The sequence below is a fragment of the Symphalangus syndactylus genome, chromosome 3 (genome assembly GCF_028878055.3).
Source record: "Symphalangus syndactylus isolate Jambi chromosome 3, NHGRI_mSymSyn1-v2.1_pri, whole genome shotgun sequence".
Taxonomy (NCBI): Eukaryota; Metazoa; Chordata; class Mammalia; order Primates; family Hylobatidae; genus Symphalangus; species Symphalangus syndactylus.
Window position 1 is genome coordinate 55,192,082 of NC_072425.2, and position 23,189 is coordinate 55,215,270.

General features: G+C 52.7%; 1 protein-coding gene across 16 annotated transcripts in view; it reads left to right on the plus strand.

The window, feature by feature from the left end:
* SEMA4D (semaphorin 4D) overlaps positions 1 to 23,189 on the plus strand; it is a 140,275-nt gene that overhangs the window by 61,252 nt on the left and 55,834 nt on the right. The window contains exons 1-2 of one of the 16 annotated variants that reach the window (XM_063636926.1): positions 14,128 to 14,761; positions 18,952 to 19,302. The exons of 8 other annotated variants lie outside the window; for them this stretch is intronic. The gene's annotated coding sequence lies outside the window, so the exon portion shown is untranslated. Of the gene's footprint in view, positions 1 to 14,127; positions 14,762 to 15,145; positions 15,271 to 18,951; positions 19,303 to 21,274; positions 21,641 to 23,189 lie in introns of those variants that run through there. 7 more of the 16 variants (XM_063636925.1, XM_055272005.2, XM_055272003.2 and 4 more) reach the window with 7 other exon arrangements.

A 23,189-nucleotide genomic window follows, 5' to 3' on the forward strand; every position in this document is an offset into this window, starting at 1 on the left:
GCCTTACAGTCTGATTAGGAAGAGAAATGTTTCAACACAGCCATGGGTTGGGTGCCTGGTGAGGGACTGTCAAAGGTGGACATGGCCGTGAACCCCTCTTGCCAGCCTCTAGCCCTCTGTCCACACGGTGGGGCCTGGAGTTGCTGGGCTTCCCTTTCGCTTAGATCAGAAGCTGAAGTTTAACAGTGTGGGGTGGGATGGGAGTGTGGGAGAGGGGTTAGGGCCCAGGCAGGAAAGCTGGACACAGAGTGGTTAGACAGATATTAGGGGCTGAAATGCCAAAGAGGGTACTGAGGACACTCAGGAACAAAGCAGCCACAGCCTCCAGGCAGGTCCCAGGAGCCCTGAGGAGGAGCCATGGGGTGGTGGGGAATTGGTCCCCTCCCTACCTGCTGCCTCCAGGCTGCCCTCGCTTCCTTCCCATGGTCTGGGGCATTCTGATCCTGACACAGTGATGTGGGGGTGGCCCATCATGTGGGAACGGGGGTCTGGCCGGTACAGACATCTCCAGCCAGAGCTCAGGGTTGCCTCTGCCATCATCACCTCGGCCACATCCCCTTTCCCTCTGATCCCAGACACACTGGGCTTTGTCTTGCCTGCTGTTTTGTCTCCCTGGGAAGCTAATGTTGTTGGTGCCAAATTCCTGAAGAATCCTCCCTGATGGCCCATCCACCACGTGAAGCCGTGGAAATTGCCCGCTGCTGGGAGGAACAGTGCCGCCCGGCCGAGTCCTGTGCGTGTGTGGAAGCGGAGGCCAAGGGTTGGTATTTGCAAAGTCTGGGAGTTTGGTTTAAGGCAGATCTTTCAATGTGGGTGGCTGGTCTGATTTGGATTGGGACATGTTTACAATGTGTAATAAGACTTTAAGATCAGTGGACGCAGCAGAGGGCGTGAAGCCAGCCTGATGGTGGTTTGCTGAGGGAGCGGCTTGCCCAGGGGAGTGGCTTCTTGTTCTTAGAAGGACTCCCTGGGTGAGCAGGTCAAACGACTTTCAGGAGCTCTCATCAGTCAAGTTGCATGCTGCTTTGCCCTCTTGGGTGGAAATTTGCTGCAGTAGTCCAGTTAAAGTGTACTTGTGCATTTCTGACACCTCACCCTTCAGGTCCAACTCAGCTTCCTCAACAGGCCAGCCTGTCTCCTGTAGTTCTCTTAACACCCTGTGTGTTCCTACTCGGGACTTGTCACAGTGTGTCATCATACACACGCAAGCACACGCCGTGGGACATTGATGTCTTGCCCACTGGATGGGTTCCATAGGGTGGAGCCAGCCCCACTTTGCTCTGCTCGCACTTAGCACAGTGCCTGGCACGTAGCAGATAGTTAGGAAATATTTGCAGAGGAACATGAATAAGTCTTGCACGAGGTGCCAGGGAGCTCAGAGGAGGAAGTGGCCTCCCTTTTTTCCAGGAGACCAGGGGACACTTTACCCGGAAGGGCCCTGCTGCTGTGGAGGGCGCAGCCTCTCTGGGGGCTGAGTGTGGAGGGCAAGCGGAGGGTAGGGCTCAGGGGCCAGGGTGATGGGTGTGGGTGGGAGGTGGATCAGACAGCATTGTGGGGGTAAAGGGTTGGGATTTTAAGCAAAAAGCAGCAGAGAGCTGTTGAAGGCTTTTTGGCAGAGGCATGTCAAGATCAGATTTGGAGTTTCGAGATACTCATGCAGCTATACCATGGGGCGGGTGAAAGTGTGAGTGGGAGAAGGTGCAAGGGCTGGAGAGAAATGAGAGGGAAGGCGGTGTGGTCACTGCTTCCTGGCAGAGGCGGGGAGGGAGCCTCAACTGGGTCTGTGGGGCAGAGGAGCCAGCACCACTCCAGGGCTTGTCCTGGGTGGGTGTGGATGGAGATGGCGCAGCCCAGGTGGCTCCCAGGGTGAGAGTCAGGCTCACAGGGAGGACAGCAGGCCACTTATCGTGGCTCCATTCTCTGTGGACTGCTCTTGGTGGGACTAAGAGCAGGCAGGTCTCCTTGTGTCCTGGACACTGCTCCTGACCCAGCAGGTGTGTCCACTTTTCGGCTGTGGTGAGGGTGATTGAGGGGCAGCGTGCCAATGTAGGATGACTATATGGCATATTCGTGGGCTAAAGTGAGTGAATGCTTAAATTGACACTAAGATGTGGTGAGCTTGATGGTGGGTCGGCCGATTTCCATTCAGCTAAAACTTGTGCAGTAGGGGCATCACTGACTTTTTTTGTAAAGAGAAAATGACCTGTAAATAGGCTTTTAAAAATAGACACTTGCTCTTGCTTTTTTTGTAAATCAGATTGACCTGTCAGTGCACTCTGGGGTCCGGCCAGCTGCGATGATCTTTAGACCAGTCAGCCGCTGGCTGAGCTAACACCTTTTAGATGGAAATGGAATAAATGCTGCACCACATTGTTTGTGTGGGTGGTGAATGCAGGTGTTTGAAACCATTAGCTTCTTTGCATGATTAAAAACCTTAATTTTTTGTGAAATCTTTAATCACAGAAGAAATGCTTCTTTCCAATTCGAGTGTTTCTCTTAATATTACCATTGCTTTAAGACAATTACCTTCAGGGCTCATTACTTTCCTGGACAGTTTACAGGCCAGAGTGGTCTCCACTCAGCCACTAGATCTTAGAGGATTCTAAGAAACCCTATTCATTAAGCCAGGTAACTCATATATTCTGAATCTATAAACATGTCCGAAAATTGTGAAACATACTGTAGAGTTTATAGAAGTTCTTAAAATACATACATTGTGCCGGGTGCGGTGGCTCATGCCCGTAATCCCAGCACTTTGGGAAGCCGAGGTGGGTGGATCACGAGGTTAGGAGTTTGAGACCAGCCTGGCCAACATGGTGAATCCGTGTCTCTAATAAAAATACAAAAATTAGCCGGGCGTAGTGGTGGGTGCTTGTAATCCCAGCTACTCAGGAGGCGGAGGCAGGAGGATCGCTGGAATCCGGGAGGCAGAGGTTGCAGTGAGCGGAGATCAAGCCATTGCATTCCAGCCTGGGCGACAGAGCGAGACTCCGTCTTAAAAAAAAAGAAGGCCGGGCGCAGTGGCTCACACCTATAATACCAGCACTTTGGGAGGCCGAGGCGGGTGGATCACGAGGTCAGGAGATTGAGACTATCCTGGCTAACACGGTGGAAACCCCGTCTCTACTAAAAATACAAAAAATTAGCCGGGCGTGGTAGTGGGCGCCTGTAGTCCCAGCTACTTGGGAGACTGAGGCAGGAGAATGGCCTGAACCCGGGAGGCAGAGCTTGCAGTGAGCCGAGATTGCGCCACTGCATTCCAGCCTGGGCGACAGAGCGAGACTCCGTCTCCAAAAAAAAGAAAAGAAAAACCATACATTGTATTTGATTCTAGTCAAAGAATATAAAGAATACTTCGATTTATTGCCTCAAATATCCCTAACACTAGAAATGTTGTTTGTCTCAGGAACAACAGAATAAAGTGCTTCATAATGTGGGTTTGACTGGCATAGCTTTCAGCCCGTGATGTACTGGATTAATATTTTATCTAATTGCATGACCCCAGCTCTGTCGTGAACAGGAGTCGCAGTCACCAGGCCCCCGCAGTGAATGTCGTCTTGCTCACCTTCTTGTTCCATTCTGTGATGCAATCATCACGAGCTGCCGTGGGAGGTGCTCCACCCTGAAAGCTCTCTCCAGGCCAGCCTGAGTGTGGCGTCCACATGAGCACAAGTCCAGCACCAGCTGAGGCCCCCAGCCCTTCATTCTTCACCCTTCCTTGGTCTCCAGTTTCTCATCTCCAAACTTAAAACTTGCGTTCATGGTCACAAAAGGCTCCCAGGAGAGAAGGAGGGCGCTTGGCCTGAGTATTCTCTACAGTGTGCCTTTGTTGCTTCCCTCTTCCCTCTTCCACACTCAGCTCCCGGGGAGGCTGCTTCCTCCACAGCATCTGGGCGCCCTACTGGGTAAAGTGTCCTCTGGTTCCTCTCTGCATCTTGCTGAGATGGCCCTGCCCCTCTATCCCTGCTCCTATAGGTTATTAGAAATCTCCCAGCGAGAAGGGCGCGGAGCCTGGTGCTGGATGGCACTGTGCGTGTTAGCAGGTTGGATGGCTCATCCTTGGGACTGAGTTGCTCAATTTAAGGAATTTTAGACTTGGCATCTGGGTTCAAGCATGTTCCTGTCCTGGCTGTGTCCCGAGCTGCGGGCCAGGGCAGAGCACCACATCTTTCATACAGTGTCCCTGTCTTGTTCATCTTCGAGGCTCAGAGACCTAATTTGTGTGGCTGTCACTTGTGCCTGCTCAAGTCACGTTGCTACCTTCCTTTAGCACCTGGACACATCAGCCAGACCTCCCTCCCTGGGACCCCTTGACCAGAGGCAGCACCGGGAACCTGTGCCCCTTGCTGCTGGCACACATGGGCAGGTGCCCGTGTCACTTATCCTAGCCATGCGCCAGGCCTGCACCTTCCCCTCTTAGGGCGCACTGCAGCAGTGGGAGTGCCTGTCACTGCTGCCTGCTAGGGTTGGTGCTGGGTGGGAGTGGGTGCAGAGGCTGGGATCTGGAGGCCACACATGCAGTGTCAGAGACTCAGGGGGAGCCTCACACCTGCCCTGCTGCTTGTCTTGTGGTTGTTTGCTTATTCAAGACCAAGTGTGGGCGACCAAGATTGGCCAATACTCACTGCATTGCGCTTCCTTACAGGCTGAGGGCAGGTACCTGCCGCTGTGGGAGGAAAACCTGGCCTGCAGAAAAATAAAAACTGCCAGAGCTGCACGAGCCACTCTTCACTGCACTGTGCAATGCCCACTAGTATCAGGCCACTCATAGGGGTGGGCATGATGGCCCGCAGAGCAGCCAGGGCCCTGCAGCCCCTAACAGAAGAGGCCATGTGCTTACCGGTTTAGGGTCGTCTGCCCAGCTGGGAGCAGGCCATCTCGCTGCAACACTGTCCAGCAGCTCTGTGCATGCTCGCATCCCAAGTTTGCCCTCATTGCTACCTCTTGACTGAGCTGCCTTCGTGATTCCTGAGTCCGAGGCTGGACATGAGAGCTCAGAGGGCCAGAGTGACTTGCCCAGGGCTACATCTGCTTCCTTGGGCCTTCACCTCTAGCCCCATTGTCCCGTGGTCCTAGGCAGCTCACCCATCCTGCCATGGAGCCCCCAGATGACTGCTGTAGTGGCCAGGCCTGCAGGGTCCTCAGGCACCCAGGAGCTTGCCCTTGCCAGGCGCCCTGCCGCTCCATGGGTGGACACTGGTTGCATGGCTTGGGTGCTGAGCCACAACCCCCTACACCCTCCTCTAAGGCAGCCTTTCTCCTCCTTCCTCTGCCCTGGGACTGGGCCCTGCCCCACGAGCCCCTGAATTAGCCCACACAGGAAAACAATCGGGCCCACATCGCTGAACAGCCCCGCTGTTTAAAAGGAAGATAATGGGACAGGCTTGTTCCACAACCTGCGGAGAAGGCTCACCATGGGACCTTGTCCCTGCGCTGAAGGGTGCCTTGTTGTGGCTGGAGCAGTCCTGGCCTGAGCCCCGACTAATAACAGAGCCCTTGAAACCCCTGCAGTCAGGACAGACGTCCCAGGCGAGCAGAGGCCCTGCATGAGGATGGGGCAGCGGGGCCAGATGGTGTCCTGAGTATCCATCCTCCCTGGCGGCTGGGGACACACTGACCAGCGTGGGGTCAGGAGCATGGCCCCCGGAAAGGTGAGGCCAGCTGGGCAGGGGCAGGGGCTTGGGTTTTCTTTGTCATTTGATAAATGGTCTTGTGTTCCCATTTCTCACCCCTCACTGGGGTTGAGTGAGAATGAGCTGAGTAAGTGGCCTTCCTTCTAATGTGAGGGGACCAAGTGACCAGCTGCCCTTCTGGACAACCAGAGGAAAAACACACCTGATTGGACCTTACAGGCTTCACCCCAGAGCTTTGCACTTCTGTGCTTTGAAGACAACAGAAGTGCAGGATGTTGCCTGAGATGTCTGTCATTCTGTAGCTGGCCAGAGAGCAGCCACGGCTGAGGCTGTGATTTGGGGGCGGGGGGCGGCGGGGGTGCTTCCTTGGCCTGGGGCTATCCCTGCTTTCTCTTACTGGGCAGCCGATTCAGCATGCATTGGGATGCGGCACAGCAGATATGGACACTGGGCAGTGTTCATGCCCTTCCTTTATTTAAATTTCATTTGTCTCTAAGTTTCTCTGTTTTGCACAGCCTCTGTAAGGAAAGGCCAGACATGCAACCTGTAGGCGTGGCCCTGGGAGGGGAGGGGTGCACCCAGACCTGGTTGTCCAGGAGCAGGCAGCAGGCTGGGCAGAGCCGGGTGGGGCGTAGGTGGAGCCTGTAGGACTTGCTCTGCATAAAGCCGTGGGTGTGGCTGCTGTTCAGGATCTTTGCTGACACAGAGACCTGGGTGGCCTTGTTGTCCCTGGGTTCTGTAAATCAAAGTACATGCCCAGCACTGTGTCTAGTGTGGTCCAGGTGTGTGAAAGTCAGAGAGCCCTGGGAGTCTGCCATCTCTGCGAGTTGGGGAAAGGAGGAGGGGCCAGAAATAAACCAGAAACTCCACAGCTCTTGCTTAGGAGCCTCAAGGAAAGAAACAGGGCAAAGCAGCCAGAAGGCTGGGAACTGGAGGGCCAGTCCTCGGACTAGAATTTACATAGGAATGGGGGCTGTGAATGGGGATGCTTGTAATCCTTCCAGAATTGGGGTAAAATTTGCATCTGAATGACTCATCAAGTCAAGATTCCCATGGAATGTACTGCTTTTCTGGTTATTTTCCAGGTCCTGTTAATGGTCATTTGCATGTTTACTCAACCAGCATTCTTAAAATTAATATTACCTTATGACCACCTTTATCATGACTCTCTTAGTGGGGATTTCTGTCCTCCACATGCCCTGGGGGATGTGCAGCCCCCGTGTACTCACTGCCTTGGCCAGCCCCTTCCCCCATGCTCAGGTAGACTGAGCTCTTAGACCAGCAACTCAGCCCTCAGATGTGTTTGGTTGGGACTTCCCAGTATTAAAAATATATGGATTAATTACCTTGCAGCATTTGAAGGCTTCACCTAAAAATTCAGGTTTTTTTCTTTCAGGAGAAAAAAATCAAGAACTGTTGCCCACACTAGGCCATGTTGCAGAAGGCTGGGAGGTGCAGTGGCCCCTTTAGACAGGGCCTGGCCCAGCTGCCCTGCCTCCCCTTTACATTCCCTGACAGGGCCCTGGAGACTTCACTCAAAGGTTCATGGCTGCACATGCCAGGGGTCTGCAGGAGGATGAATGATGCTGCAGTACCTTGGGGCATCCCTCATCCCTGGAACCTGTGAACATTTCCTTACGTGGTAAAGAGATTTTGCAGATAGGATTCACTTAAGAACCTTGAGATAGGGAAATTCTCCTGGATTTTCCAGGGTGATCCCTAAATGTAATCACAAAATTTCTTATGAGAGAGAGGCAGGAGGGCAGAGAGGAGAGAAGGTGCTACGCTGGTGGTGGAGGGAAGAAAAACTTTCACTCTACTCTCTTAGGTGCTATTTCTAGGGCCTGCAAATTAAACTGACGAAAGACATTAACAGGAGAAAAGACAGACTAAGATTTTTACATGCATGAAGCTTCATGAGAGAAAGTGAAAACCCAAAGAAGCAATAGATTTGGGGGCCTGCATACCGTTTTGACAAAGGTCTCAGTGGAGATTGAGAAGGCGCCCAACGCCATTGTGCTGACGTCTTCCCTTCTAGAGGTTTCTAGGGGCCTGGCTGGCTCCTAGACTAAGACCCCTCCCTCCTCTACCTACACGCATGCTGGATGGGGGCAGCATGCATCGTGGAGACAGGTGGATGGGCCCCACCTGGCTGGTGGCGGGTGACTGGGTAGACCTTGTTGCACGTTACTGCTGCTCCAGGGCCGAGGTCTGGCTGGTCTTAAAACATGAACAGCTGGAGACAATGTGGTATGCGTGGTCCACTTCACTCGGCATTCCTAGTGTGCTCCATGTGTCACGGCATCTCTCCCCAGAGAGGGGCAGTCCGTGCATGCCAAGTTCTGTGTGTGAGTCATGCACAGATTCCTGCCCACGTCTGCATGGGGGCTTCTGCAGCTCATCATAGCATCCATGTCACCCAGTCCAGAGGGGAGTGGTGGCACTCTGGCTGGAGCTGCCCAGTGTGACCCACACTTAGTGTGGAGCTGCTGGGGTACGCTGGTACCAGCATCCAGAGGCTTTGAGAGATACTATCTCAGCCCTGGGACAATCTGCACCTAGGGCCATGCTCTTGTGTGTAGTGGGGCAGCAGAGGGCTTTGTGTCTCCCTGTTGCCCCCGGGCGCTGTGACCCTCTGGGCTTCTGCCCTGGGTGGTGTCCACCCTGTACTTGGGCAGACCCTGATTGCTTCTATCAGAAGCATGTGCTTGGCCACATGCAGGGGCGGGAGGCCCCTCCCAGAGGGAGTTAAGCAAAATGCCAAGAGTTGGATGCATCTGACCTACTGTGCCTGTGCACAGTCCCTATCCAGGACACACACCGTGGGCTCAGAAGGCCATAGCATGTGGCACCAGCTGTGTTTACAGTCTACAGTGGCTGCTGGTTGGACAGAGGTCATGGGAGCCCCTGATTGGAGACCCCTCCCCACTATCAAGGACTCTGTCAGTGCTGACTATGCTGCAGTGGCCCACTGGCCGCCCGGTCCCCCTGGAAGTGGGCAAGTCCCCTGGTGGCCCCACCCTCAGTTCATCTGCTGCCGGCTGCTGTCTCTGAAGTTGCACTCATGGGGACTTGTGGCAGCCTCAGGGGGTCACTGCTACATCCATGCCCCTATAGCAGGGGCATGCACACATCTGTGCTCCAGCCTGCTGTAGACAGTGAGGTGAGAAGTCCCTGTGAAGAGCTGGCTTTCGCCCCGTGCCCAGGATGCACCAGCAGCACTTGGCAAGTCCTAGAGCCAGCTCTGCCATGTTCCCAACCACCGTGCACACTGGACGATGCTCCTGTGTTCGCACTATGGTAACAGAGGTCCCCTTCAGGTTGTCCTTACAAAAGTGGGGTCACTTTGAGGACATGACTGGCTGCAGAAGAGATTTCTGGCCCTTGTGAATAGTGCTGTCACAAACACGAGTGTACACGTCTCTTTGAGACTTCTTTGTGTACATACCCAGAGTGGAATCTCAGGAACACATGGTTATTCTAATGTTTTAAGGGACCGTCATGATTCCCACAGTGGCTACACTATATTGCATTCCCACAGCAAAGTGCAAGAGTTCCAGTTTCTCCACATCCTCACCAACACTAGTTGTATTTCATTTTTCTTTTGTTGTTTTTTGTTTGTTTGTTTGTTTGGTAGTGGCCACCCTGATTGGTGTGAGGCAGTTGGGAGGTTGTTTTTGCTTTTTAACCTCATTTTCACATGGGTATTAAGTATCATTTGTCTGCAGCACCAAATCTATTTTTATCATTGAGGGCCTGCAAATCCTCACAGGGTGTGCCCCGCTGCACTGGTGACCAGAGTTAGAGGCAGGGCACTCAGCGGAGGAAGAGCCGTGTAGCCAGTGGTCTTATTGCTGCCCTTACAACAGAATGCTGGAGGGCGCCCCTCACACTAGCCTCAGGCAGTTTTAGGACCTAACTGTGGCCGCCCTGATCATCCTGAATTTTCAGATCTCAGCTCCCAACTCCCCAGGGTCCTGTCCCCAGATCTCCAGGCTTAGTCAGGGTTACAGTTCCACTATCTAGTAAAAATGACCCAATCCATTCCGTAGTAGTACACTTACGTAATACTACTTATATTAGTGGTTAACATTTATTGTGCCAAGCAGTGTTATAAGTAATCCAAGTACCTTTTGTGGCCAACTCTGTCTTATGGATGGAAGCCAAGGGGTGGAGGGCTGAGTGGCCATTCCAGGGTTGCACAGCTGGTAAGGGTGGGCCCAGAGGGTGCAGCTGGGCCACCAGGCTCCTGTGCCATGTAAATATGCCTCTCCTGGGGTAACAGATGGACAGGTCAGGGCTTGTCATGGCAGAGCAGCATAGAAGGGAAGGTGCACTGAGGTATGGACACAGAGAGACGAGGACAGCGTAGATGAACCAGAGCTCGTATTGGGGCCTTGACTGTATGGATCCTAGTCTGGCCAAGGGAGGGGCTAGGAACGTGTCCTTGAGGAGGGGGGAATGTGCTCTGGGGGCTTTAGGGCCACCTTCTTTTTTGCTGAGGTGAAACCATCAAAAGAGAGAATCTTTCTGGGTACGGTGGCTCACACCTGTAATCACAGGGCTTTGGGAGGCCAAGGTGGGAGGATCACTTGAGCCTAGGAATTCAAGGCCAGCCTGGGCAACATAGCAAGACCCCATCTCTACAAAAAAAAAAATAAAAAAATAGCTAGGCACGATGGCTCACACCTGTAGTCCTAGCCACTCAGGAGGCTGAGGTGGGAGGATCACTTGAGCCCAGGAGCTCAAGGCTGCAGTGAGCTATGATTGCACCGTTGCATTGCAGCCTTAGTGACAGGGTGAGACCCTGTCTCCAAAAAACAAAAGAGAATCTAGGGAAACTGCTCTTGTTTGGGAGAACAGTACTGTAAAATGCCTCCAGTAAAAAAATTTCAAAGATACAGGAAAGCTCAAAGAAGACATTTAAAATGCCCCTAAAATTCCACCTCCCAGAATTAGTTCTGGCATTTTGGTGTCCCTCCTCCTGGAGGTTGCTCTACCTGCATTTGCGGGTGGTGTTCTAGCCAGCCCTGGGTGTGCCCCGGTTGGCTTACCCGCAGGAGCAGGAGCAGGAGCCGCCGGGGTTAGGAGTCAGCCTGGGAGTGAGCTTGGAACGTGCCAGCCAGGCCATTCCCTGGGTGTGACCTTTTATGACTGGGTTTTTTACATGAGTAAGCTTGCACTTAAGTGCTGTTTTATCTTCTCCTCTTTGCATTTAATAGAATGTTTATCTGTACTTGTCAATAAACATCGACTTGCGTGGATTGTACTGCCGGCATAGCATGCTATAATATTATTATTAATTTAACCTGTTTCTGATGGGTGCCTATTTGTTTTTTGGTATTTTTTCCCCCGAGATGGAGTCTCGCTCTGTCGCCCAGGCTGGAGCGCAGTGACATGATCATGGCTCACTGCAGCCTCCGCCTCCTGGGTTCAAGCGATTCTCCTGCCTCAGCCTTTTGAGTAGCTGGGATTACAGGCGTGAGCCACCACACCCAGCTACTTTTTGTATTTTTAGTAGAGATGGGGTTTTGCCATGTAGGCCAGACTGATCTTGAACTCCTGACCTCAGGTGATCTGCCCGCCTCGGCCTCCCAAAGTGCTGGGATTACAGGCTTGGGCCACTGCACTCGACCCATCTGATGGTGCATATTTGGATGACAGATTTTTACTGATAAGGCACCATGGAGATAAACATCCCTGGGTAGGGCATCTCTCTGAGCTTGCGGGGTTGCTGAGGCCCTGGAAATACACCTGTTAGACTCTGTAGACATCAGAGGCCAGTTTCCCCTTCCCCAGTGACTGTGGCTGGTCCTGTTCCCTGCCTGGGAAGATGTTGGCTGTTCGTCCTCCCAGCCTGCCTGCTGCCCCTGTGCGGGCTCCTGCCCTGGGTGGGTTTTGCAGCTGGACAGTAGCCACCCCTAGAGAGGCAGTCACAGTCAGTTGTCTCCCACTGAAGCTTGGAGGGCATCTAACTCACCCAGTAAGTGGGGTCCAGGCCCCTCGACACAGTGGGTGTGTGGTTGGGGGGCTGTCTGGAGGGTTTGCTCTTCGGCTGCTGGGGGGCAGGGACGGATGCCTGGAGTTTCTGGCCCCAAGTGGGAGAGTATTGCTGAAAACTTCCTCCTAGTTCCGACATTTTGTGGTGTATATTCTGACCGTCCAGTAATTCCCTTCCCTATGTGAAATATTTCCAGAACTTTCTGTCATTTGCAGATGCTTTGGGCATGACTTACCATCCCAGCCCGAGGCCTGTCCTCCTCAGCCGGGCTGGTGACCGCTCCCACCCATAGAGCTGCCCGTCAGGGTTAAGCAGCAGCTTTGGAGGCTTTGATACATGTTTTAGAGTTACAGAGTTTTTAATGAGGTTTTCTTGTTATGTACATTTTCAGAGTGCTACTGTTTGGCACAGCTTGACCCCAAACAGAAACCCACAGCTGCATTCTTCTGAGCAGGTAACTGGCCACTCCTCATCCACCATGTAGACTTCAGTTTGCAAACCGCTTAATTTCTTTCTTGTGCTTCTTTTTAAAGCTAGCAAAAAATTATTGGACCGTGCGCTCTGGAATGGGCTGTTAGCAGTGTGCACTTCTCTGGAACAGCATGCTTCCCAGGCTTCTGGAGGTCGAGTACGTCCCTCGGCCACTGTCACCCGGCTGGGACCCAGGAACCTGCTCTTCATGAAGTGCTCACCAGGCTCCAAGCCTGAGGTGAACTTGAGATTCTGTTAAGAAACCAGTTTGAATGAGCACAGCTCAGCCCAGGTGTGCTCAGGAACTTGGTTTGTCTCTGATGCAGGGCGGGGAACTTTGCTTTCCATGCCTTTAGTGTCAGACACTGCCCCCTACCCCTCAACACTGATATGACTTCTGGAAGTTTCCAAGCCTTGCTTTCTTAGCTGCAAAAGAGGGATGGTGACAGTGTCGCTGGGTGACCTGAGTTACTGTCTTCACAGCCCCCTCTCCTGGCCCCAAGAAGGCACTCACCCTGATGGGGATGTCGATGCTCCCCTAGACGTCGTCTACTTTGGGTGAAGCTAGGATTAGAGGCTTCTTGGCATCCAGAGTCAGCCAAGGTGGCTGCCGGCCTGGTACAACTCCTGGTGGTGGGTCTGGGAGGGCTGACTGGGCAGGGAGGATAGGAGAGCCAGGCCACATGCCACTTCTGTCCAGTGCCCATGCCCAGGCTGCCCCATAGGTAACCTGCATTTGGGGAAGGAGCTCGGGGCTGTGCTTGACTCTTCGCACTCTTGGACGAACCGCTTAGTGGGCCTGTGACCCAAGGCCAGGAGTGAACATGGAAGGGGAGACCCCCCTGCCAGGGACCTGTGTCCATCCTCTCTGTCTTCTGGACCTCTGGAGCAGTCATGCGGAGCCTGCAGTGGTGTGGTTGGCAGGTTCCAGGGGCCCTGAGGGACCCAGGGGGCAGAGCCCTAGAGAAGCCTTGTGCTGGCTGCTGACAAGGTGGAGATGGCTGCTTTCTTGCATATTTCCCTGTGGCCAGCCCATACTGGGATCTGGTTTTTTGCTCTTCTGGGGGGAGTCTGTCACCCTGCCCCTGGAGGTGGGTTGGCCGTGTGCACCATGGTCCTGTAGGTGGGGCTGGGGGCCATTGCCCTGGTGCAGGATAAAGCGCTGTCTTGGAGACGGTGGGCCAGGCCGTGTGCAGAATGGCTGGGAGCTGGCCTGCGCTGTGTGACCTTGAGCTGGCTCTGTGCCTGTGCCTCGTTCTCCTACCTGTGATGAAGGGGCCGGTTCCTCGTGGTTCTGAGTTCCTGCGACTGGCTATCTGTAGTCCTGAGATCCACGCTGGCTGCAGTGGAGGATGTGTGCCTCCCCTCTGCTGCCCGCCTGGCACCCTCTCTGGTGGCTGGGGCATGGCACTGGGCTCTTGGCAGGTCATACGGGTCTTGCCCTCGTCCCTCCGGTTCAGGTTCCCCTGCAGGGCCAAGGACTGTGTTTGGGCAGTGCTTGGCAGCATCGAATGTGAGGCCCAGAAGGAAGCTGCATGGGCCGTGGCGGGGGCCGGCTGGAGCTGGTGGCCAGTGGTGGTCCTCAACTTGTGACCACTGAGATGGTTGGGAAGAGCCTGCCTAGGAAATTGTTCAGTGTGGGGGCCGTATCCCTCCATGACAGGTCAGCTGTGGTCAGACGGACAGCAGCAGGCCCTCAGTGACACATGCAGGTGAGAAGGGCCTGGGTGTTGGAGCCAGCCTCTCATGTCAGCCCTAAGCCACCCATGCCTACATGGCAGAGCCCACCCCTCAGGGCCAGGCGGGCCCTCCACAGGTCGTCACCCTAGTGGTGAGTGCATCCCTGGGGGGAACACACCTCCTTCCTGGGCCCTACAAGAGACAGAGCAATGGCCAGGTAGCCCCCGCCTCCTGGAGCTCTCAGACCTGGAAGGTGACTGTGTGGGGGGTAGTGAGTGACGATGACTCACCAGCTCCTCCCCATGTGTGACCTGCCACGTCTCACACATTCTGAATCATCTGGAAGGTGACACACTGCTCGGAAAATGAGAACCCCCACATGCTGTGGAGCTGGCTGCTTGCTGGAAGGACAGACACCGGGATGGGGCTTTGCGGGGCCGTAGACCCTTAGGCTTGGGTGCTTTGAAGTCAGCCCCACTAAATGCCACTTGCAGGTGCTGCTGACCGGGGGTGGAGAGGGGGTTCCAGGGTAATAGGACCAGATTCCTGTTAGCAGTGCAGTGAAACGTGAGTGAGGTCTGTTCCCATTTGGGGGCTGCAGAGTGAATCCTGAAATTGGGGGTTTGCTTGACTACTTCAGTGAGGAATTCCTACCTGGGCTCCTTTCACGCTGAGAGGACAGCAGAGGTCACTCCCCAGGTCCCAGCTGTCTTGGGGAGGCAGGGGCTGTGGTTTTCTGATACAGGCATCTCACCGGGGTCACACTGCTTCCTTAGTCCATATGCACTTGACCCTCTTCCAGCATCTACGGCAATTTGGGGTTGGATGGACCTGAGTGACTGCATCATTTTAGGCTGCCCCCCTCTTCTGACTCCCCAGGAAGGGAGTTGAGGAACTGCCTCACTTGAGCTGGAAGCATCTGGAAGAGAGGAGAAGAAATATCATTTCCCTTGCACTGCAAGGGAGGCCGGATTTAGTGAGTTGAATGTGGGGATTGACTAGAATTCATTAGAGTAGAGTGTATCAACCTCTGATGCAATACTGGGCTTGTGACATTCAGCTAGAGGGTCATTTGGTGATTTGGAAATAGAAATTGATTGAAATTCTGGCCATCCACATGGGCAGTAATTGTCTTAGTGGCAAAGGGGGAATTCGTTGGGGACAGACTTAGGGCACAGGTGTGGCCTGCAGTGTTTGCTCCTTACCATCATAGCCAGGTGTTGTGGTTGTCACATTGTCTATTTTTAGCACTTCTGTGTTGCTGGTCACCTGCCCACAGTGACCACTTGGTCCACTGTTGATGGGAAGTGAGTTGGTTTGGTTTGAATATGGTTAAGAAGTAGCAGAGTCTTAAAATAATTATGAGCTTAGTTGAAGTTGCTTCCTCTGATACTGAGGTCGAGGGAGGTTCTTGTAGCCTCTGAGGGGCTTTGGGGCCTGGTGGATCAGGTCGAGGCTGCGTGCACCTGGTATCTGCACACGATGGTAAGATAGCATTTAAGGTCACTACTGAGACGGGAACTGAGAGCCCCAGATGATGAAATGGCGAACGTCCTTTTGTTTCCCACCTGGAGTGAGGCAAAGCTGGGGCCTTCGCAGAGCTCTGGCTGGAGCTTGTGGTTCTCTGGTGGGTTTGCCACGCTGGAGCTAAGGCTGGCAAAAGCCATGTCCTGGGGAGGAGGCCCGGATAGTGAGGGAGAGCCTCCTGTTGACTAGGTTCCCTGTTGACTCTATTCTGGTTACGAGCTGTGGTCATGCTGGTCTAACTTTGTAATTGTAGTGTATATATTTAAAGAATCACTAAAGATGAAAGCAAGGAAAGTGGCGTTTTGTGGTTTTGAGACTTAAAAAAGAAATTCCCACTTGGACTGGGGCCTGTCCGGAGGCTCCTGGGCCTATCCCCTCATGCCGTGCCTGCACCGTGGCAGAGGGGGCAGGCCTCTGGCGCCTTTGCAGCTGGGCTGAGTCTGGGGGCAGCAGGGGAGGAGGATCCTGGCCTGGAGGAGGTCCAGTCCCCTGGAGAAACTGCATGTGCTCCCCCTGCAGACACTTGGTGGGGACTAGGGATGCCTCTGAGTGCAGGGCACCTCCCCAGGCTGCCTATAGTCCTGAACCAGTTCAGGGTTCTGGATGGTTCCGGCAGATTCTGTGATGCCTTCACCGCTGGCAGATGGCAAAGAGAAGGAGCCATTGTTTCTGAAGGGCCTGTCTCTGCCCTGGTGTCGCTGGAGGAGGAAGCTGTTGGCTCAGGGCAGGTGGAACCTCAGCACAGCTGGAGAGCACTGTGCCAGTCATGGTCCTGGGGTCACTGCAGGACCCGGGGGGGCATCTCACCTCTCCCAGTGGCTCTAGATGGTTGTTGCATTTTTCTGAGCCTGTTTTTCCTCTTCCCAGCAGTGCTGTAAAACCTGTCTCCAGTGGGGCACCCTGGGGGAGGGGGTGGATGTACAGCCAGTGGGGCCACAGGGTCAGGCTTTCAGGACTCCTGCCCCCGATGTCAAAGCAGCAGGCTTGTAGGCTGTCCTTGCCCAGGCCTCTTGAACACTGGGATTCAGTCAGATGTCAGATACGAGAGTTAGTGAGGAGCCTGCCAGGGAGCTGTGAACATGGGAGATGTGAGCAGCCCCTTCCCAGGTGTCAGGGCCATGTGCTGCTTCCAGGTGACTCACAGCCTGACCCTTGCAGAACCCAGTAGAACAGTCACTTCCTCACCCTTGCCTTATGGCGGGTGTTAGTTATTCTTCCTGCTTACATTTTCCCCTGGGAGACCCCATGAGTGAAGACCAGCTGAGGGGAGGCATCTGTTCCCAGAGGGCAGGTCCGAGGTTGCCCTGGCCTTCGAGCTGAGCCACAGTGGACAGCCAGGATTTCAGTGGGCGGGTGTCAGGGATGGACTGAGGACATACCTGGGGGAAGGTGGCAAGGCCTGGGTAACACTGGGAAAGGCAGGAAATCTGGTGGATGCAGGCCAGTTCTCAGTCCTGGCTGCCGGTTACATGGGCTGCTGTAAAACCGGACAGACCCTGGCCTCACTAGGGAGCTGCTAAATCAGAATATTTGGGGGGCTTGGTCTAGATAGGTGGTGTATTCTCAATGTTCCACAGAAAAGGGGGAAAATGCACACCTAGCAAGTTGTAGGGCTTCCTTTGGGGACACTAGATTGGGGGCTGGGACCTGCCTCTGCAAGCCCTGGAGAGAAACAGGAGGCTTTGGAGCAAGAGAATAGTATGATGCGAGCTGCCTTGTAAGAAATAAGCATGACAGCTGGTGTGTAGGGGGACCGAGGGCCGAGGGCACAGGGGCCTTAAGAAGGTGGAGCTCTTAGAATGTGGTGTCATTCCCTTATAGGTAGCGGGAGCCAGGTGGAGGCCTCACAGGAGGGATGGTGGTATGAACCATGGGTGTGAGGGAAGTGGGGGACATTGGGCAGAGGTGGGGGGAGGACAAGAACAGGGTGCCCGGGGGGCCAAAGCTGGGCAGGACACAGTGAGGAAGGCAATTAGTAGGGTTCGAGAAGGGTCCTGGTCAGAGAAAGGAAACACTTTCCGGGCAGGACACAGTGAGGAAAGCAATTAGTAGGGTTCGAGAAGAGTCCTGGTCAGAGAAAGGAATTAAGGGTGCAGGGTTCTGAAAAGAAAAGAGCTTGAAGGAATTTGGAGTCAGGGGACGGAAGCATCTTGGATTTAAATCATTTCAGACTCATTGAGCTGAGGTTAGTAGTAAAAGCTAATGTGGTGGTCGTGGGCTTTAGAAAGAAACTTCAATTTAGGAATAAATCACAGAGTAAACCATCATGGTTTAATGGAGACTGATGTTGGTCTAGGAAAACCTGTTTGCCCCTGCACTGCTCATTTCTGTGGGATTCTGATTGGACCTTTGCCCACCTTGGTGTGGGCCGCCATTGTGGGGATAGTGCCATTTTGTTGGTTGTTTGTAACATTGTGTTTAACGTCCATGCCTTAAAGTCCTCATTTGTGCAGTCTCATCTCTGGTGGTAGGGCTGTGTCTTATCCTCTCCCAGGGAAGTAGCTGGGGGGAGGAGGAGGTGCTGAGGGAGTAGTGGAGGAAGGGGAGTTGCTGAGGGAGTAGCTGGGGAAGGTGAAGTAATGAGGGAGTAGCTGAGAAAGGAGAGGTGCTGAGGGAGTAGTGAGGGAGGAGAGGTACTGAGGGAGTAGGGAGGGAGGGAAGGTGCTGAGGAAGTAGCTGAGGGGGTGAAGGTACTGAGGGAGTGGAGGTGCTGAGGGAGTAGCGGAGGGAAGGGAGGTGCTGAGGGAGTAGTGGAGGGAAGGGAGGTGCTGAGGGAGTAGCTGAGGGAGTGGAGGTGCTGAGGGAGTAGCGGAGGGAAGGGAGGTGCTGAGGGAGTAGTGGAGGGAAGGGAGGTGCTGAGGGAGTAGCTGAGGGAGGGGAGGTGCTGAGGGAGGGGAGGGGCTGAGGGAGGGGAGGCGCTGAGGGAGTAGCTGAGGGAGTAGCTGGGGGAGGTGAAGTACTGAGGGAGTAGCAGAGGGAGGGGAGGTGCTGAGGAAGTAGCTGAGGGACAGGAAGGGGCAGAGGCCTGTTCTAGGTCACACAGCTGGGTTGTGGCAGCATGGGAATCTGAACCAGGCAGGCTGGCCTCACAGCCGGCACTGCAACTATCACAATATTCTTCCTCCATAGTTGAGGGAGAAATTAAGAAACAATTAAGGTTTCTAATAGACTTGAAAGAAGCATAAAAACTGTTTGAGCTGGCCAGGCACAGTGGCTCATGCCTGTAATCCCAGCACTTTGAGAGGCCGAGGCAGATGGATCACCCGAGGTTGGGAGTTTGAGACCAGCCTGACCAACATGGAGAAACCCTGTGTGTTCTAAAAATACAAAATTAGCCAGGCATGGTGGCACATGCCTGTAATCCCAACTACTTGGGAGGCTGAGGCAGGAGAATCACTTGAACCTGGAAGGTGGAGGTTGCAGTGAGCCAAGATCACGCCATTGCACTCCAGCCTGGGCAACAAGAGTGAAACTCCATCTCAATTTAAAAAAAAAAAAAAAAAAGCTTGAGCTAGGTGACTTGTATTTTATAGCAAAGATCGTATTACTTTGCAAAAATGACTTCAGCTCAACTAACTGAAAGTTTTAGAAGAGAGTCAAATAAATAAATCATGGAAATTATGTGTGATTATTTCCCAGTAAAAGGAAGCAACCTCTCAGCCTGATCAGTAGAAGCCCTGAGCCTCTGTTTAAGAAAGGCAAGAGAAGAACACATTGCTGACACGTTGCTGACAGTCTCTAAAATGGTTTAACAACTATTAAAGTAAGATCCCAGCACCTGTGTCTTCTGTACTAACTTTATTAAGAGATTTCATCAGAATGGAGATTTTCAAGAACAGCAGACAGACATGATGGAACCATGGAATCTCCCCTGAGCCCGTCTCCCAGTGCCCTCTGTGTGGTGCCTAGACCTCTGTAACATCACTGTGAACGTTCCAGACAGAAAAGATTCTTGGCCAGGTGCTGCTGGTGGTTAAAGAAAAATGAACTGTAAGTGGAAAGTTGGAAAGGATGTGAATGTCCCACATTATGATATTTAATTATGGAATATTGCACAGCTGTGACAGGCTGCTGAGGGCACCATGTAATAAACGGCATGGGGATATGCACGCATGGTGTTCGGGGCAGGGACACACAGGACCGGGACATGACCCATACGGGCCCGCTCTCTCCACCAGCTGGTAGGCTCCAGCCTCTCTCTTGGACTTCAGGTCTCCTCTTGCATGGCTGCCAGCCTGCCTGTCCCACTTCCCGTGTTACAGAGCCAGCAGGGCCCCCCCACCGTCCTGTGCAGTTGCTGTGGCCTGCCCTCCCCAAGCCAGAAACCAGGGGCTGGGAGTCTACGGTCTTTATCTGACTTACACCTTCACCCCACGCCCTCCAGTAGTGACTGTTGAGTGAATGAGTCAGAGTTTCTTAGAATGAGGAATTCAACAAAATGCCAGAAAGACCAGAAACGTATGTCATGTCTGTCTGCTGTTCTTAAAAATTTCCATTTTGATGAAATCTTCCTCTTAGTAAAGTTAGTACAGAAGACACCCGAGCTGGGATCTTACTTTAACCAGCATTATAACCTGTATAACCTTTTTAGAGATTGTCAGGAATGTGTTCTCTTGCCTTTCTTGAATTTTTCAAATTTTCTACAATTACTGTATTTTACTTTTGATATCAGATTTAAAATATTTTAGTTAGAAAACCAGATGATTAAGGAAAGAATTCGAATAGTTCTAAAGAATCCAAATCGTGAAAAATGAAGCATACTCCTTTCGCAGATCAAATTCTCTCTATAGGCATTGCTGCTAGCAAGTTCTTGATTAAATTGTGATCTCTTGAATCATCCTTCTGATGATCCTGTGTGCACACCCATTCACACACACACACACACACGCACACGGTCACACACCATGTGCCTGCACAGATGGAAACATAATACACACATTTTTGGGAACCTTACTTTTTACTGAACAATGCCCTTTCATACAATTGCAGCTTTATTCTTTTTAACAGTTGCATAGTATTCCATCCTCTGGAATGTGCTATAATTTGTATAGAAAACGTTCTATGCTATATCTGTGTGTACCCATGTACATAGACACACACACACTGGTGGACTTCTTGGTGTCTTTGGAGTTTACCTATTGAATAGCCTCGTTCCAGTCATCTTGCACACATGGGGGTATATCCACACTGAATTATTGGTAGAGAACTGCTGGGTCAGAGGTTCTGGATGTAGCTTCTTGGCAGATGTTGCCCAGTAGGGCGCGGGAACCTGTCCTCCAGGCCCTCTCTGTGTACTTTGTAGCCAGCCTTTCTCATGGGTGCCCTGCTCAGCAGAGTGTAATGGTATTGTGTTGTAATATGCATGCCTACCCCATCGAGCTGTGTGCTGGAGTGCCAATTTCAGTGGAAGGACCCCATTGCTCTCTGTCCCTGGAACTTCCTTACTTGCTTCTGGGCCAGGATGAGGAGATTGAGCAGAAGGGGCTCATGGCCCCCTCCCCATCCACAGCCACAGCAGCGCTGCCTGTCACAGTGTTCCTAAGCCCTGCTCCCAGGAGTCTATGTGACCCTGGGGAAGCCCCGATCCCCCGTGTGTGCAGGAGGAGGCTGATGGAGCCCACAGTCCCTGGCAGTAGGGGGTGTTAGATGTGCTAACAGCCGCACCCTGCTTGCTATATCTCTCTGAGTCTTCTTAGCTAGGCAGGGATGGCTTCATTTCACAGGTGCTAAGAATGATAGTTAATGCCTCCCAGTGCTTAAACAGCATCGGGCACCTAGGAAAGCACTAGGAAGCATTAAGTATGATTAGTCATGGATCCTCATAACAACCAAATGAGACAGGCACTATTAGTATGCCCACTTTTTGGATGAGGAAACAGAGGCCCAGAGAGGCTCAGTAACTTCCCCCAGGAACACACAGCTTGGAGAAGCCAGGACTGGAACCCAGGTTCTTCCGATTGCAGAGCCCCTTGCTCTTGCTTCATCCCACTTGTCTTCTCTGTGTGCTGAAGAACATCAGGTCCCTGCTTAGGGAGGACGCCCAGAAGGCGAGGTCATATCTGCAGGATGGAGGCCAGACAAAGGCATTGCCCATGGCTCTGTCCTTCTGCCATCATGACCACTAAATACCTGTTCACAAGGCCTGGGCTTTGCTGGAGCCCCACACTCTTCTGCACTATAGGGGGTGCACCAGGAGAGGATGTGAAGGCCATGAGAGGGAAATGCTTCCCTCGCTTCTAATTAATTTCATTGATTTTTGGTGAACAGGCCATTGGATTCTTTTTACCTGTGCTGTCAGGAGTTGGGAGGTATGAGTTAAAACAGCACGGTGAGTAATTACATGAGAAGTGTGGCTTTGCATTTTTGAGCTGGGTAACTCATAACTGTGGGGTTGCACGCTGAGGAAGAAGAAACAAACCCTGTATGTGTAGGGTGAAGGCAACGTGGGGTTGGGGCCTGGGCAATTTACCAAGAAAGGAAGTGTGTTCCCACTCAGGAACCTTGGGGCTGGCAGCTGTTTTTGGAGGCTAGATATGAACCCCCAGCTGGGAGGCAGGACACGAGGATGCTGGTGTTCAGGTGGAGTTGTTGGAGGCGATTGAGATGAGACCCCAAACCTGCTGACATTTGTTGTTAGATGCCACAAAATTACCGTGAATATGATACATGTCTTAAACCACAGGATGAGCAGTTGTGGGTCTTTATTAAAGTGACAAAGGCTTATTTCATTTCTAGAAAACAGAAGTTTTTCGGGGTTTTTTTTGTTTTGTTTTGTTTTTTTTGAGACAGAGTCTTTTTCTGTCACCCAGTCCAGAGTGCAATGGCATGATCTCGGCTCACTCCAACCTCCACCTCCTGAGTTCAAGCGATTCTCCTGCCTCAGCCTCCCAAGTAGCTGGGTTTACAGGTGTGCACCGCCACACCCGACTAACTTTTGTATTTTTTTTTTAAATAGAGATGGGGTTTTGCCATGTTGGTCAAGCTGGTCTTGAACTCCTGACCTCAAGTGATCCACCTGCCTCGGCCTCCCAGAGTGTCGGGATTACAGGCCTAAGCCACAGCGCCTGGCCAGTTTTTCAGTTTTAAAATCCTTGATATTCACATTATTTACCTAAACCTCTTATTTATGTATGAATCCCTGCCTTTGTTGCCTTCAACTGTTTTTTGGCACAGTCTCCAGGCGGCCACTGTCCCCTTTCCCTCCCGTGTGACAGGAAAGCCTCATGGAAACAAGTGATGTGGCACTTTGCAGGTGCCCACAGCAGCATGGACTTTCCCTCTTTGCTTGTCCAGCAGTTGTGCCCAAATGCCCAGCCCTGCCCTAGGAGTTTCAACAGGAAATGTCAGTGTCAGGTCCTGGGTGGAGGTGGCCTTTTCCAGGATTCTCGTAGCTGCTCATGTGAACCTACTTTTGCTTATAAAATTGGCCGTAAGAGCCATCCACTGCTGGAGGGAAGACCCCAGTATCAGTCTCTGGAAGCTCCGCTATGGTGGGACCTGATGAATCGTGATCGTTTCTGATCACTGCCCTCATGGTTCATTTGCTAACCTCGGATGCCTGCTCAGGGTTCAGAGGATGTGTCGGCCCCGAGGGGCAGGGGGACTGGATGTTGTGTGCCTGAATGGCTGTGTCTAAGGTTCTGCTGCCTGGGGAGGGGTGTGCAGGGCGTCTGTAGAGGAGGGAGCCATCCAGTGAGGGGCCTGGGTGGGAGGGACGGGGGCTTTACACCTGCGTTTCCAGGGAGAGCCGCCTCCTTCCCAGCTGGCTTCAAAAAAAGAGCTGTGATCATATAAGCTCTGAAAGCAAAAGGCAAACAAAAAAGAAACCCTCCTCACCACAGAATATGCTGGAGTCTGATTCCGAGGTTTAACAATTA